The following is a 6,406-nucleotide window of genomic DNA, read 5'->3' on the forward strand; positions in this document are numbered from 1 at the left end:
TCCAGAGTAGTGATGCTGGACGGTCGGGCGGGTGCGGGCAGTGATCAGTTGGCCAGAAGTATACAGAATGGTGTCGTCTGCGTAGTTGTGGATCAGAGAATCACCAGCAGCAAGAGCGACATCATTGATGTATACAGAGAAGAGTCGGCCCGAGAATTGAACCCTGTGGCACCCCCATAGAGACTGCAAGAGGTCCGGACAACAGGCCCTCCGATTTGACACACTGAACTCTATCAGAGAAGTAGTTGGTGAACCAGGCAAGGAAATCATTTGAAAAACCAAGGCTGTTGAGTCTGCCAATAAGAATGTGGTGATTGACAGAGTCGAAAGCCTTGGCCAGGTCGATGAATACGGCTACACAGTAATGTCTCTTATCGATGGCAGTTATGACATCGCTTAGGACCTTGAGCATGGCTGAGGTGCACCCATGACCAGCTCTGAAACCAGATTGCATAGCGGAAAAGGTACGGTGAGATTCAAAGCGGTCGGTAATCTGTTTGTTAACTTGGCTTTCGAAGACCTTAGAGAGGCAGGGCAGGATAGTAATAGGTCTGTAGCAGTTTGGGTCTAGAGTGTCACCCCCTTTGAAGACTGGGATGACTGCGGCAGCTTTCCAATCTTTGGGAATCTCAGACGATACGAAAGAGAGGTTGAACAGGCTAGTAATTGTGGTTGCAAAAATTTCAGCAGATCATTTTAGAAAGAGAGGGTCCAGATTGTCTAGCCCGGCTGATTTGTAGGGGTCCAGGTTTTGCAGTTCTTTAAAAACATCAGCTATCTGGATTTGGGTGAAGGAGAAATAGGGGAGGCTTGGGCGAGTTGCTGTGGGGAGTGCAGGGCTGTTGACCGGGGTAGGGTTAGCCAGGTGGAAAGCATGGCCAGCCGTAGAAAAATGATTGTTGAAATTCTCAATTATAGTGGATTTATCGTGGTGACAGTGTTTCCTAGCCTCAGTGCAGTGGGCAGCTGGGAGGAGGTGCTCTTATTCTCCATGGACTTTGCAGTGTCCCAGAACTTTTTTGAGTTTGTGCTACAGGATGCAAATTTCTGCTTGAAAAAGCTAGCCTTAGCTTTCCTAACTGCCTGTGTATATTTGTTCCTGACTTCCTTGAAAAGTTGCATATCACGGGGGCTATTCGATGCTAATGCAGAACGCCACAGGATGTTTTTGTGCTGGTCAAGGGCAGTCAGGTCTGGAGTGAACCAAGGACTATATCTGTTCCTGGTTCTAAATTTTTTGAAAGGGGCATGCTTATTTAAGATGGTGAGGAAGGCACTTTTAAAGAATGACCAGGCGTCCTCTACTGACAGGATGAGGTCAATATCCTTCCAGGATACCTGGGCCAGGTCGATTAGGAAGGCCTGCTCGCTGAAGTGTTTTAGGGAGCGTTTGATAGTGATGAGGGGTGGTCGTTTGACCGCAGACCCGTTACGGATGCAGGCAATGAGGCAGTGATCGCTGAGATCTTGGTTGAAAACAGCAGAGGTGTATTTGGAGGGCAAGTTGGTTAGGATGATATCGTTGAGGGTGCCCGTGTTTACGGATTTGGGGTTGTACCTGGTGGGTTCATTGAAAATTTGTGAGAGATTGAGGGCATCAAGCTTAGATTGTAGGATGGCCGGGGTGTTAAGCATGTCCCAGTTTAGGTCACCTAGCAGCACGAGCTCTGAAGATAGATGGGGGGCAATCAGTTCACATATGGTGTCCAGGGCACAGCTGGGGGCAGAGGGTGGTCTATAGCAAGCGGCGACGGTGAGAGACTTGTTTCTGGAAAGGTGGATTTTTAAAAGTAGAAGCTGGAATTGTTTGGGTACAGACCTGGATAGTAGGACAGAACTCTGCAGGCTGTCTCTACAGTAGATTGCAACTCCACCCCATTTGGCAGGTCTATCTTTAAACTAACTCTTAGTTTCCTGATTCAGATCTGTTTAAACCAACTCTTAGTTTCCTGATTCAGATCTGTTTAAACCAACTCTTAGTTTCCTGATTCAGATCTGTTTAAACCAACTCTTAGTGTCCTGATTCAGATCTGTTTAAACCAACTCTTAGTTTCCTGATTCAGATCTGTTTAAACTAACTCTTAGTTTCCTGATTCAGATCTGTTTAAACCAACTCTTAGTTTCCTGATTCAGATCTGTTTAAACCAACTCTTAGTTTCCTGATTCAGATCTGTTTAAACCAACTCTTAGTTTCCTGATTCAGATCTGTTTAAACTAACTCTTAGTTTCCTGATTCAGATCTGTTTAAACCAACTCTTAGTTTCCTGATTCAGATCTGTTTAAACCAACTCTTAGTTTCCTGATTCAGATCTGATTAAACCAACTCTTAGTGTCCTGATTCAGATCTGTTTAAACCAACTCTTAGTGTCCTGATTCAGATCTGTTTAAACCAACTCTTAGTTTCCTGATTCAGATCTGTTTAAACCAACTCTTAGTTTCCTGATTCAGATCTGTTTAAACCAACTCTTAGTTTCCTGATTCAGATCTGTTCAAACCAACTCTTAGTTTCCTGATTCAGATCTGTTTAAACCAACTCTTAGTTTCCTGATTCAGATCTGTTCAAACCAACTCTTAGTGTTATTATTCATTATTTATTCATGATTTGTATTAATCAAGGCATCATCAGGATTAATTTAGTCGTGTTGAGAAACATGTTATCTACTCATTTAGACAGAAAATTACTCCAGTCATCATCCACAGTTCAGTTACTATTGGGCAAAACACAACCCAAAACACAACCAAAATAAACTGCAGATGCAACCAATGAGTTTGGGACCAAATACTACACTTTCGACTACTTTAATACACTATAAGTGAATTGGTCAGAATACTTATGACTTCTTCAAATAGGGGGACTAGATACATAAAGTGCTTTTATTTTTTCTAAATGGTAAAACAGATATGTATTAAAATATCCTCAAATAAAAGGTGACATTATATAATGTCACCTCATATGAAACATTTGATCTGAAATCCACAATGTTGGAGTACAGAGCCACATTTAAAATGTTAGCTTCACTGTCAAAATAGATATGGTGTGGACTGTATACTCAATACAATCTAAATCTGATACCTCACTGTCTGTCTTTTGACTGATACTGCTTTTTAAACTGGTCTGGTCAGTCTACTCAAATATTTGTACTATACATGTTTCTATCTGCAGGCAATAATTTGATATTTTGTCATTTCTAATAATGATACATTCATTTATGAATAGATATGGCAGGTTTCAGGACACTGACGTATCTGAATTATGTTTAAAAAATATACTGCCACTATTTTCACCACCAAAGAATATCAGTGTGATTTGAATATGATTTGACTCTTTGCAGGCTGTCAGGCTGTCTAGTCACAGAGGAAGGCTGTGCTTCTCTGGTCTCAGCTCTGAGGTCAAACCCCTCACACCTGAGAGAGCTGGACCTGAGCTACAATCACCCAGGAGACTCAGGAGTCAGACTGCTCTCTGCTGGACTGGAGGATCCACACTTCAGACTGGAGAAACTCAAGTATGTAGAGGGTTTATGTCAATGTTCATATCAGACATGTTTAACTTTGTTGTTGTATGTTACTGTGTGTGTGTTTCCTCTGTGTGTGTGGGTCCGGGTTGTGTGCAGTGTGTATGTGTGTGTGTTTGTGTGTTTAGTGTGTGTGTCCAGTGCCCAGTGTGTGTGTGTCCAGTGTGTGTGTGTGTGTGTGTGTGTCCAGTGTGTGTGTGTCCTGTGTGTGTGTGTGTGTGTGTGTGTGAGCTCAGGTGTATCCCTCAATGACTGTCTGTTCTTCTGCTTACCGCTACAGTGTGGAACATGGCGGAGAGTACACAATGAAACCTGGGCTTAGAAAATGTGAGTGTTGACTGCTGTGAAAAATATGATTAAGAATAAGTCTTAATTCAAGTTAAGTCAAAGTCAAAGACCACCATCATTACTTACTTGGTCATATTAAATATCAGCTGTAGTTCTACAGAAGCAGAAATCAGGGACACCAACGTTTACAAAGAGTTGCTTTGACAATGTGTGTGTGTGTGTGTGTGTGTGTGTGTGTGTGTGTGTGTGTGTGTGTGTGTGTGTGTGTGTGTGTGTGTGTGTGTGTGTGTGTGTGTGTGTGTGTGTGTGTGTGTGTGTGTGTGTGTGTGTGTGTGTGTGTGTGTGTGTAATTAATGTGAATAAGTGTGTTTTATATTACCATACAGTATAACATATGATCATTCAACAAGTCTTAAGTTACCTTAACTTCTCCTTTTGATACCTAGAAACATCTAGATTAAATGAATTAGTGAAAAGTGAGTTAACATTCTAATGTGAATGATGATGATTTCTAATATTGTGTCTGGTTTCATCCATCAGATGTCTGTGATCTCACACTGGACCTAAACACAGTAAACAGATTCCTCTCTCTGTCTGAGGAGAACAGAAAGGTGACATGGAGGAGAGAGAAGCAGCCGTATCCTGATCACCCAGAGAGATTTGAGGTCTGGGAACAGGTGCTGTGTAGAGAGGGTCTGACTGGGCGCTGTTACTGGGAGGTAGAGTGGAGTGGGAGAGGGGCTGATATAGGAGTGACATATAAAGGAATCAGCAGGAGAGGAAGGGGTGATGACTGTTGTCTTGGATACAATGACAAGTCCTGGAGTCTGTTCTGCTCTGACAACCGTTACAATGCCTGGCACAATAATAATCACACTACCATAGACGTCCCCTCCTCCAGCTCCCACAGAGTAGGAGTGTATCTGGACTGGCCAGCCGGCACTCTGTCCTTCTATAGAGCCTCCTCTGACACACTGACCCACCTGATCACATTCACCTCCACATTCACTGAGCCTCTCTATCCAGGGTTTTGGGTTCATTATGTTGACTCCTCAGTGTCACTGTAAATAACAACCTGACACACACACACACTGGAAACACACACACACACACACTGGACACGAACACACACACATACACACACACACTGGAAACACACACACACACACACACTGGACACACAGACACTGGCACACAGACACTGGATACACACACATACTCTGGACACAAACACACACTGGAAACACAAACAAACACACTGGACACACACACACACACAGTGGACACACACAGACACACACACACACACAAACACAGGACATATACAGACACACACACACACTGGACAAACTCACACACACTGGACACGCACACACACATACTGGACACACACGCACACACACTGGACACACACACACACACACTGGACACACACACACACACACTGGACACACACACATCCTGGACACACACACACACAAACACACACATACACAAACACAGTCGACACACACACACAGACACTGGACACACACACTCACACTGGACACAAACACAGGACACACACACACACTGGATACACACTGGACAAACTCACACACTGGACACACACACACACACTGGACACACACACACACACTGGACACACACACACACACACACACACACACTGGACACACACACACACTGTACACACACACTGGACACACACACACACATACTGGACAAACACACACAGTATGGACACACACTGGACACACTGGACAAAACACACACTCACACTCAAACTGGACACACACACACTCACACTGGACACACACTGGACACACACACACACACACACTTGACACACACACACAGGACACACACAGACACACACACACTGGACACACACACACACACTTGACAAACACACACACACACACAGACACTGAAAAAACACACACACACACTGGACAAACACACACACACACACACACTGGACAAACAAACACACACACACACACTGGACAAACACACACACACAATGTGGACACACACACGCTGGACACACACACACACACACACACACACACACATGCGTGTCTTCCTATAATTGTGACAATAACAATGTTAAAATACCAATGTGATCATTTGTTGTCTTTATGTTGAATAACAAATGGTATAATTATATAAGGACATACGCTCCATAGTTGTACAAGTATACAAGGATATATTGTACTTTTCATAATAAAACATACTTGAAATCAAGAAAAGCATGTTAATTGTGAAAACAGTTTGGTTATTGATGTTACGTTTCCTCTGTCAGGTTGACGTTAACCTGCGACTGGTTGAAACATGAAACTAATATGAAATGAAATACAAAACAATTAAATATGTGGAATTGAATTAAACAAATTGTACAACAGATAAAACAGTTAATTGTGAAAACAGTTTGTTTTCTCTCTGTTCTCTGCTCTCTCTGCTCTCAATTCAATTCAATTCGCTTTATTGGCATGACGTAACAATGTACATATTGCCAAAGCTTATTTTAGATATTTACAATATAAAAATGAGAATCAAAATTGTCAACGGGACAACAGTAACAACAGTAACCAAGGGCC

Source organism: Salvelinus namaycush, unplaced genomic scaffold (genome assembly GCF_016432855.1).
Source record: "Salvelinus namaycush isolate Seneca unplaced genomic scaffold, SaNama_1.0 Scaffold996, whole genome shotgun sequence".
NCBI lineage: Eukaryota > Metazoa > Chordata > Actinopteri > Salmoniformes > Salmonidae > Salvelinus > Salvelinus namaycush.